This window comes from Fukomys damarensis, unplaced genomic scaffold (assembly GCF_012274545.1).
Source record: "Fukomys damarensis isolate Sample0158 unplaced genomic scaffold, DMR_v1.0_HiC HiC_scaffold_2, whole genome shotgun sequence".
Lineage (NCBI taxonomy): Eukaryota > Metazoa > Chordata > Mammalia > Rodentia > Bathyergidae > Fukomys > Fukomys damarensis.
In genome coordinates, this window is record NW_022900914.1 from 40,725,037 (window position 1) to 40,735,862 (window position 10,826).

Genomic DNA, 10,826 nt, shown 5'->3' on the forward strand with positions numbered 1-10,826 from the left:
AAAAAAAAAAAAAAAAAAAAAAAAAAAAAGCAGTGAGGAGATAGGCCTGTCCTTTTAGCAAGATGTTCATTTTTTGAAATGTGAGGAAGTCAAATCACTTCATTACAAACAAACAGACAAATAAACAAAATAAACAAACAAACCCCTAAAGTTTGGCCTGACCAGTTCCTACTGAACTCTCATTGGTTACTAGTGATCATCTTCTTAAAGTGTTCACTAGCAACTTAACTATTCAGCCTAGAATTCTGCTGGGAATTAAGAGAAAATTTATTTGTCTATAGTTTCTAGAATCCGTGTCCACTGGGATATTTGTTTATGTCTTTTGTTCCATACCCCATGCCCCATAAGATCTCATAGGCTGCTCACAGTGGTTAGGCCCTTATAGCTACACATTTGTTCATTAGCTGACAAGGAGGCCGTCTTCATTTAAGGTGTCTAAATACTTTTCACACTATACTTCCTTTTTTATTTAGTTTCTTTCCAATAATGTTATTTCTTCCATTTCTGGGTTGTAGGTAAGAAATAGAGCCTTTCTCTTAATGAACAGATTGATGGAATAGAGGCACTCAGCAAAGTTTCCCGTAATTTTTGTTAAGTAACTTCTAAAGTGGACTTTTATGGCAACAACAGACAGTGGATCTACCAAAAAGCCCATAAATCAGTGAAATGCATTTGGGGCTTATCTACTCTTTCAGAGACCTATGTTGGGATATCGTAACATTAATAAAAATTAGAGAGCCAAATACATACGGTTACTCCCCTGACTATATCTCAAGCGGATATAAGAATATATGTATTTCTAAATTAAAAGTTGCTAGCCTATAACATAGACTGACACAGGTAGGAAAAATCATAGATTAGATTCATTTAAAAAGTGTGCAATTTAAAATACATAAGCAGGCCAGGCATGGTGTTGCACAATCATAATCTCAGTACATTAGGAGGCAGAGGCAGGACTTCAAGTTCGAGCCCAGCCTGTGCAATTTAGCAATTTAGAGAAACCTTGTCTCAAAATACAAAAGGCTAGTGGGTGTAGCTCAGTGTGAAGGCCCTGGGTTTAATCTGCAGTACAAAAACAAAAACACTTAAAACAAAACCAAACAAAAATTAAAAACATCATGCCCAGGAACGTGGGTGAGAGGTGCGGTTGCTAACGCAGATGTTTAAGATTTATGAAGACAACACTTAATTCTTAGAGAAGACATTGTTCTAGTTATTTTCCCGCTTACCAGTGCTAGAAAAGGAGGTCTGAGAAACACCAGTAATGGCCCTTGTTTGTGTTGGAGGGACATTGAAAGGCTTGATAAACTAAAGGAGCAGGGAGCAACTTTGTAAACTTGGCTTCTCCTGGATTAGCAACCACAAGCTTCCCTTTCCCTTGTGCCCCCACTTCTTTGTAGTCCTCAAAAGCAAGCCCTGAAAAACAAAACAAAACAAAACAAAAAAAACCGGCTCCTTCCTTCCTTCTAACTCCCTAGGAGGAAGCCCCTTGGGTTTTAACAATCCCTTTAGAGACTTTGAAACCCTGAACGCAGAGCACCAGGCGCTCATGAATATTCATCCGGAGACTTGGCCCCGCCTGCGGCCAGAAGCTCGGCGCTGGGAACCGCGGAAAGTTTGCGCCAGCTGCGGAAAGAAAAATAGTTCTTATTCTGTGTGCTCTGCTGACTGCGCGTCCAGCGCCCAGCCGGCTCCAGACTGTTTCATTGTGCCTGTTGGGGCGGGGTTTTGCCAAGGCTTTTCTGAATCGGGGCCTAGAAGCTACAATCGGAGAGCCTGAATCTCCCTGCCAATGCAAGTGAAAATTCACCGAGAAAAATCCTGGGGTGTTCTCTCCAGGAGTGTGACCCTTTTAAAGAAACGGATACCCACTGTGTGAATAATAGGCTTTTTATCCGTGGTGGCATCTCCTCTTCTTTCTTCTCCGTGATTAAACAACTACTCACATTAATTAAAAAAAAAAAATCATGAAGCCATTTTGTTTCTGTCCCCCTACCTTCATCCTTTATTTAGTAGAATAGCGTAGTGGTTAAAAACCAGATATTCCAGCTCCGGTTTGACCCCTTGCAAGCTCTATGAATGTGGCAAATTAGATCTCTCTTGCCTCCATTATGAACATGAAGATCATACCTCCTGCCGCATGGATTTGGTCTGAGAGTGAAACAAGCCATCTGTATAAAAAGCTTGAACAGTGCCTGGTGTGTAGTAAGCACTTAGTATTGCTTCTTGTTGTTGTTATTTTACCTTTTGATTGGACGAGCCTGGTGGAAGATGGGCTGAGAACAAAGGAGAGTTGAAGTGGGGCTGGGGCACACACTGCTGTAGGCGGAGCCTTATCAGAAGAGACAGGAACAAGAAACGGCATTCACCAAAATCAAGGAAGAAGGCTGCAGCCAGAGAGAAAGGGAGGCTTACCTGCAGAGGGGGCTGGGATGCAGCCGGGAAGGGAGAGACAGTGTCCAGAGGCAGCGATCACAGGACCACAGTGAGCTTTTTAGTTTGGTTTAAGGTCTGTCCCGGATCCTAGTCTAAACTGCACTGATTCTGAAAACATTAGGAAACTCAGGCTGGTCTTGTGGGTAGGAGCTGGCTCTTTATTTGGGACTTTCCTGTTGAGAAGCTTGAACTGTTAAGATTTTCCCTTAACTTTATCTCCTTGTGTTTGCCCTTTTCTTTTTGTTTTGATACAGAATCTCCCTATGTAGTTCAGGCTGGCCTTGAACTCACTATATACCCCTGGCTGGCATCAAACTTGTGGTGATTCTCCTGTTTCAGCTTCCTAAGTGCTGGGATTCCACGTGTGCACCACCACACCTGGTGCTCTGTTCCATCTTTAAATGTCCATTGAGCCGGCATACTATACTCAGCACTATACTACACTCGGGCTCCTGATCCCGCCCAGTCCTTCTGGATTGTCAGTGGCTTCAGTTTTATTTACTGTCTTTTTAGCACTGTCTATCCACCTTCTCTCTGCACCACATTTTATGCCCCATAATCCCTATTGGTTTCCAGGTATGCCAGTTTTCTTATGGCTCCCTAAACATGTTGCAGTAGAGAAAATGAGATATATTTACTAGATGATTTCACTTTCTATTTTTTTTTTTTGGTACCGGGGATTGAACTTGGGTGCTTGCGCTTGCAAGGCAGGCCATCGAACGACTGAGCTAAATCCCCGGCCCTCATTTCACTTTCTTGAGTAGATGAGAAGATACATCTGTGTTTCTTTTGCAGTTAGATTGTGACAGTGATTGTTGAGAGCCATTCTATGTGATTTTGGGGAAAATCATTTCATAATTTACTATTAGGGCTGTCTAAGGCTCAATGTCACCTTACTCACAAGTGGGTTATGGTATGTGGAAACGTAACTCCATGTACCTCTGGTCACATGCTATGGCCTCAATGGTCCCATGAGGCTGTGATGCTCAAGAGCAAGATTGTGTCAGCTGAAGACATCTGGTTCTTTGAGAATGGAATAGTAATTTAAAAAAAGAGAGAGAAAGGTTTAGCCTTGGGGAAGGATAAATTCCTTCTTATCCTGCTATCTCATCACACCTACTATTGTAAGGATGCTTTGCCCATCTCACCATCCTCATCAACCCAGGACCCTCATCAATATAAGATTGCCCCTGCCCTCTGAGTCATCCAGTACTACCTCTAATTATTATGTATACCCAATAAATAATGGCTAACTCAGAGTGTCCTTGCTTTTGCCCACTTTGGCACTGATCTCCCAGCTCCCATGTAGTTCAAAATATGTCTTCTTTTTTGGTACCAGGGATCAAACTTGGGTCCTTACGCTTGCAAGACAGGCACCAGAACCACTGAGCTAAATCCCTGGCCCTGTCTTTCTTTCTTTAGCCCTCAAATCCCCCTCTCTAGGTAGATCGGAGGATTGACTGGCCTCCAGTAAGTGACTGAATTCTTTTTGTTTCTTTTGGTACTGGGGATCAAACTAAGTGACTGAATTCTTGATAACAGAAAAGTGAGCAGAAGTTATAACACTTCTGGTTCAAGGAAACAGCATGTGGCTCTAAGTCCTCCCTGTGACACAGTATGCAAATCTTTTAAGATAGGGGGTTGCAAAATAGAAACTGTCTGCATCTTGAGTTTCTTCTGTTGCAGGATTGCTGGCCAGTTGGCATCATTTTGTTTTATTTTAAAGGAGGGGAAAAAAAAGCCACTGAGATTGAGTTTTCTTTGTTATCTTAGCCTAGTCTATCCTGTCCTGACTAATAATGTACATATTATGCTTTTTCTCATTTTGGTGCCTCTATAATTATTTTATGTCACTTGGAATCATTCCCTGCCTTCTTACCCCATAGCAGATTGCAATTGTCTTTGAAGTCTCTTCTGTGCTTTTATAGCACCGTGCTTAGCTTTTGGCTTGAGTTATTGGATGGATCTTGGCAGCAGTAACAAAAACAATAAGAATGGAGGAAGAAGAGTACATGTTGCAGAGAAGAGCTCTCTAATGTGCATGATGAGTTTGGGAAAGGTACCTGTAGGGGAAGATGGCCAGGCTGCATTTGGCTGCAAAGGTCTAAAGCTCAGGAGAGGGGCGTGAGTAAAGTTAGGTCAAGAGTTGGAAATCATCAGCATCTAGAAAAGCCTGCGAGACCACACAGGGAAATTATGTAAAGGAAAACAAGAAAAGTGTGGGAGATAGATTTTAGTGAAATAGGAGCCTTCAAGGGAAGGCAAAAGAAACAGACCTTACAAACTTCAGTTTTAGTGTCCCCATAGGGCAGTCAGGAGTTAGTACGAAATCTAGGAATACAGGACTGCTTTGCTGATCAACATGTACAAATGTGAAATTTAACTTTGAACAAAACAGGATATTGTGCAACCAAAGCTGTCAAGTAGATCTGAGAATGTCTGAAGGTAGAATTGCTTGCTTGTGTTATTCAGAAAACTTCCCTGCAAAAGTTCAGCTTTGATCACGTTAATGGAAACCATAAACTGGTAAATGTAATTTAGAATCCTATCATGGGTTTTATATTCCTGGCTTTCCTCAACCCAAAGTCTTCTGACTTATATCAACCTAAAGCAGTAAGAAAGTTTCAAGGGTTTTATATTTGCTATAGGACTCAATTGCCTTTACTAGCCTACATTTTTAAATTATTTTAGTTTAGTAGTACAGATTGTAATATATATTTACATTCCTTCTGGGAAGTAGGCATATGTGTATTACACATCTTAATTCCTTTCTTCATCTATTTTCCCTTCCTTCCCTCCCCTCTCCACCCATCTCTTAATTTCCTTCCTTTTTTTGTACATGTTTGCACTACATGGTGTTTACATTCCTTATGTGAAGTTAATACATGCATATGACACATCCCAATTTATTTTTTTAAATCTCTATTCCTCTCCTCCATTTCTTGGTCCCCTTCTCCTTTGAGAACCGCCCATCTCCCTACTGCATATTATCTTTTATTTTGCTCTTTATTTTTACTCTGTTTCTCATATAAGAGAAACAATGTGCTGTTTAAACTTGTGTGTCTAATTTATTTCACTTAACATTGTGGTCCTGAGGTACATCCATTTTCTTACAAAAGACACAAGTTTTCCTCTCTTTATGCCGGAGTAATACTTCACAGTGTTTAAATCCCACATTTTCTTTATCCATTCAACTGTTAATAGACATATGGTCTGCTTCTAAGATTTAGCTATTATGAATTGTGCTGCAATAAACATGGGTATGCAAGGCTGGGGATTTAGCTCAGTGGTTCTTCTGCCTGCCTCGCAAGTGCAAGATCCAGAGTCTGATCCCTGGTATCAAAAACAAACAACAAACAAACAAAACATGGGTATTTATGTATTTCCTTTATATGCTAAGAATGCAGTTATTTCCACTTACATGTTTCCTTCTCTCTGTGCCAAAGCTTACTCTTGAGTACTTTTGTACCCTTGCCCACTCTACTTTCTTTGCATTGAAATATGGCACAGTTTTATCTTGGCCTTTAGAATATGCTACTATTTCAACCAATGTTAAAATAACTGGTTACGGCTCTTCTAGGCCACTAATGTTTCACTCTCTGGCTTGGAATGTGTGAAGGTCACATACAGATCTACACTATTAGATTGGAGAAGCACACTTAACATTTTGATTAAACATGGCATCTGACCTAACAATGAGTCTTCCCACAGTGGAATAACGTTAATGATTAGAGAAATTTGTGTGTTTGGGCTCTCGATAAATGCATTCAGGAGCCTGACATATAGCAGGTCTAATCTTCCTTGGTCTCTGTGCCTATCCATGATATAACTTCGTGCTGTGAACAAAGCTAGAGTCAAGTTTACCTTGCCTGGAATCAGCTCTCCAAAAGTAAAATGTTACCTCATTCTATTGAACCCCTTGGCTTATGTTTTCATTTTAGGATCCTCCCCACTCCCATTTTGTAGCAAAGCAGCTTCCTGGGACTCTGTTGTTCGTGTGTGTGTGTGTGTGTGTGTGTGTGTGTGTGTGTGTGTGTGTGTCCTACTAAAGGAAAGAGCTTCCATTTGGCTGGAAGCCGGGGATAATTTAATTTCTATTTGAGTGGCATTGATTGATGCGGCTAATGTTTCAGATACTTAATTATCTTAGGGATATAAAGAGAAGGTCTTCAAAGAGTCTGTACCAGTAAAGGAAGCTTAAATAGTGTGTGCTGGGAAGAGTGAGCAGCACAGCTGAAAAGCACTGGTAGAGAATACTGGTACCCAAGGAAAAGGGAAGGGTAGGTCTTCATGCTTCCCTTCATCAATCTGAGCAATTATCACTCTTCACAAAGCATTTGCTGGTTCTGTGTGTTGTTGAAAACATGATCCAGGGACTTTAAACAGTGGGCTAGAGGGAAGAGAACTACTGGTTTTGGAACAACAGCAAATTCTTGAACTTTTGAGAGAGACAGAGAGCAATGGGGGGGCAGAGTGAGACAGAGACAGAGAAAGAAATAGAGAGACAAACAGAAAGAGAGATTATTAAACCCACTTCTCTGCTTCTTCTGATATCGTCCAAAATTTTAAAATGGGATACACTTTTGAGACAAACTCTGTCTACTGAGCTTTTTTTTTTTTTTTTCTTCCCCAGGATCATTTGACCATCAGACCTTGTTATATGGGATCCAAGTGCAGCCTCAAGACCTTTGTCATATCCATTAAATAATTTACCCAGCAAACACATACATTTGAAGATGAAAGCCCATGGTGAGTGTTTAAAGGCTGGGGATGACTAGTGTTTTCTGAGCTTAGGATCACTTTTTAAAATAAAGTTTTTATGTGATGACCAACCTGACAGAGGCATGATAATCACAAACAGAAACCCTAGACCAAGCTCAGTACAGCTCATTGGCTGTCCTGAGATACAGTTGCATTTGAAAAATAGAGACTCTTGAAATTCACCTGCACTTTAAAATTTCTTTTAGAATGATAGTGGCTTTTCAGTTTTTTATTTCTAGCATTAAACTTGGAAGAACTTTATCTCCTTCAGGAAAAGGAGCAGAGCTGAACTTCATACAGCCCTGGCATCCTGTTGTGTATAGAATCAGTGATTCTTTTCATCCTTAAGTTATAGTACACCCAGCTATAGGCTAATTTTAGAAGCACTTTTCTCGGGAAAGCCAGTAAATGGCCTGGTTTACCTTTCTGGTGGTAAGAAATATTTAATATGACATTTACAAATTCTTACTAATGTAGATAATTTGAGATTTTTTTTCTTGGAAACCTAGCAGAGAGGCATACAACTGCTTTATAAGAGTGTCAGTCAACTGCATACATTAAAAAACTCCCCAGAATTAGCCGAAATACCATGATGAGCATTTTAAATATTTAGTCAAGACTATTTACTTTCATAGAAGCAAAATTCTGCCATTCCAGATGGTACGTTCATATTTTTTTTCAATTTAGCATCGATAACATTTTGCTGCTTTGATTGAAGTAAAATGAAGAAACGATGAAGCAATTCAATGCAAATAAATAAAAATGCAATTAAATGTTAATTTTTAGAATTTGTTAGCTTTGTGCTCTTTGAATTAAAGCCTCTCTTCTCAGGTCTGAGTAGAATAATCCTGTATGAAGTTGTGTTTTCTTTGAATAGAACTGATCTCTTCAATATATTAAAGCCAATAATCAATGACATGTGTGGAGATGTAGCTGTAAATTGATAACAGCCCAAAACTTGAAAGAAACCTAAATGTCTAATATTAGGGGAATTTTTAGATAAATAATGACACATGCATACAGTAGGATTCTCAAAGCCATTTAAAAGGATGTTGCAGAGAGTATTTAATAACAAAATAAGAGGACAAAAAGTATTGAGCAGAATATGCAAATTGCAAAATAGAAGAGACAGATTTAATTTCTAGCCCTTTTGGGTCACATACCTTTTATGAGAATCTGAGTGAAAATGTACATTTATCTTGGGCCTCTTATCTATCTTTTCTCTGGCCACTGTTACTGCTTCATTCAGGGTAGCAGTTTACCTATACAGTTTTACTTTCTTCCTGGTCTACAAATTAGGTAAATAACATTATTATGAACTTTGAAACTTTCCCTTAAATTTTATGTAAAAAGAAAACCTTGATGCATAGCTCTGAGATCTACTGTTATTTCAGGTGTTTTTAATTTTCTTAGTGCTTGCTTTTGTGGTCATCCTTTCATTCATTCTCATGTGTAAGACATTCTGCTCAGAGCTTAGCATGTAGTAAACAAACATGTAGATGTTAACTTTTATTTTCACTCACATGTATTATTTTATTCATTCACATATTTTCTGAATGACTTCCTTGAACCTGGCTCTCCAGTGATACTTTTCAGTGGGTTCTTTATGTTCACTTGAAAAACAAACAACAATGAACAACACACACACACACACACACACACACACACACACACACTCACTTACACGCACTCATACACAGATAATACCACAAAGTAGAGATGGGGAGCATCCTGAGAGCATTACTGGGTTCCCTGTCTTTTCTGAGTTGTCAGGAAAGCTGAGACCCTAAGGGTGGGTTAAAATTAGATTGGAAGTGAGGGTGGGTGTAGGTGGGGAGGGAACAGCATTTCAAGCAGAAGGAACAGAGCAAGGCTCTGAGTCAATGCCTGTCCTAGGTTCTTGTGGGCTTTCCTAATTTAGAAAAGTTATATTCTTAGTCATTGGTTGTTAAGAGAGGTGTAAGTAAATGCCTCCAAAATGGACTCTGTTCAGTGTTCAGTTTGTCTTCCTCTGTTTAGAAACTGGAAGATTGGATGTCTGTTGTAATTGTGGTGAGCTTCGCAACAACACCAAGGATATGTAGGATGTATTGTGGGAAGTAAGGCACCAATGTTTCAACAATGTATCTCAAACTCATACTCCTAGTTCTGAGCCCTGAATTGCCCTGGAAATTCTAACAATGTTATCCCCAAATTATTTTTGAAAAAAAAAACCTGCTTGTCTCTGTAGTATGTCTTTACTGCAAGATGATCATACTTGCCTTCTTTGAAGCCTATTTCAACATACATATAGATGTAAGCTTCCCAGAAATTACAAGCATGGTGGTAGATCTTTCTGCAGGTGCGTAGGGTTGGTTTAGACTTTCTTATCAGGTTCCAGTTAGATCAAATTTTACAACAGGCTTGAGTCTATGAAACCAGATTTTCTGGAAGAGAAAGTTTTAGTGTAAGTTTGGAGGTAACTGTGGCAGAACCACTTTGCAAACACGAAAGATTGAAAGAAACATTATTTTCTTATATTTAAGCATTACTAGCCTTTCAAAAATGCTTTGCATTTTTCTCCCTCTTCATACATAACATCATGTAAGATAATATTGCAAACAAAGCCCAGACAGATGCTGAATTATTTATAAGAATAGGCTATTGATATGGATTGGAGAAATGACAAAGCAAGAAATAATGTTATTGAAACTACTAGAGTAAAAGGACATAAGCAAATGTGAGTGAACATTATCTCTAGAGATTTACACCCACAGAAAAGCTGTGTGCTGTCACTTGGTTCATGTAAATCCTTACTTGAGAATAGAAACAACACCTGGGGAATTAGCTGTACTGTATTATTTAACATTTTATTTATAACTTTTCAGCACTTTCCATTACCAGCATTATTTAGTCATAGATGTCTTCAGAATCAAATCACACGCTCTGGCAGCCATATTTTTGGAGAAATATGATGTGTAGTATCTCTCTGAGGTTTGGTAATTGGAAACTTCAGTCCTTGCCTGTTCACTATTGTATTTCTACAACCAGCTGCATCAGCAATGACAATTAGAAGATTTAGAACCTTTATTCTAGTGCTCTTTCCAAAAGAAATATCAAAACCTGTCTGTTTCTAAGGTCTTTTTTTTTTCAAATGTGAGTGTCCAAGATAATATTTAGATTTGGGCTATGAGTCAACAGGAAATCTCTAGGGTATCACTAGGATTTGGGTACAAAAGAGCCAAAAATCTTAGTAGGGGCCTTTCTCTTTTCAGAAAGCTATTCCATGTAGAGATATGCTCTCTACATCTCCCTGATGAGCCACATCTAATTAATTCCTACAATTTTCAAGGACCAAACAGGTTTCCTTATCACACAGCAAAACCATATTTCAATTACAACCTTAAAATTAAGGTGTAGAAAATTTTCTCTACTCCTAATAAAGTTTTAGAAGATACACAGTAATGTGTATCTTGCAATGTATTTTCCCTTATGAAGGCAGGGAATCTCATGAGGTCAGAGCTGTGTTTTCTTAAATCTTGTATCTCCAGTTCTCAGAACAAAGGATGGACTCCATAAATACCCATGAATAGCTAAATGAACTCAAGCAATTCAATAAGAAACAATCATTTAATCATTTAATTATATAT

At 38.9% G+C, this 10,826-nt stretch overlaps 1 long non-coding RNA gene across 3 annotated transcripts in view; it reads left to right on the top strand.

Moving 5' to 3' along the window:
- Positions 1–2,331: 2,331 nt before the first annotated feature.
- LOC104852187 overlaps positions 2,332–10,826 on the top strand; it is a 16,676-nt gene continuing 8,181 nt past the window's right edge. The window contains exons 1-3 of one of the 3 annotated variants that reach the window (XR_777442.2): positions 2,332–2,485; positions 4,909–4,962; positions 7,070–7,185. This is a non-coding gene — a long non-coding RNA (uncharacterized LOC104852187). Of the gene's footprint in view, positions 2,486–4,837; positions 4,963–7,069; positions 7,186–10,826 lie in introns of those variants that run through there. The other 2 variants (XR_777443.2, XR_777441.2) reach the window with 2 other exon arrangements.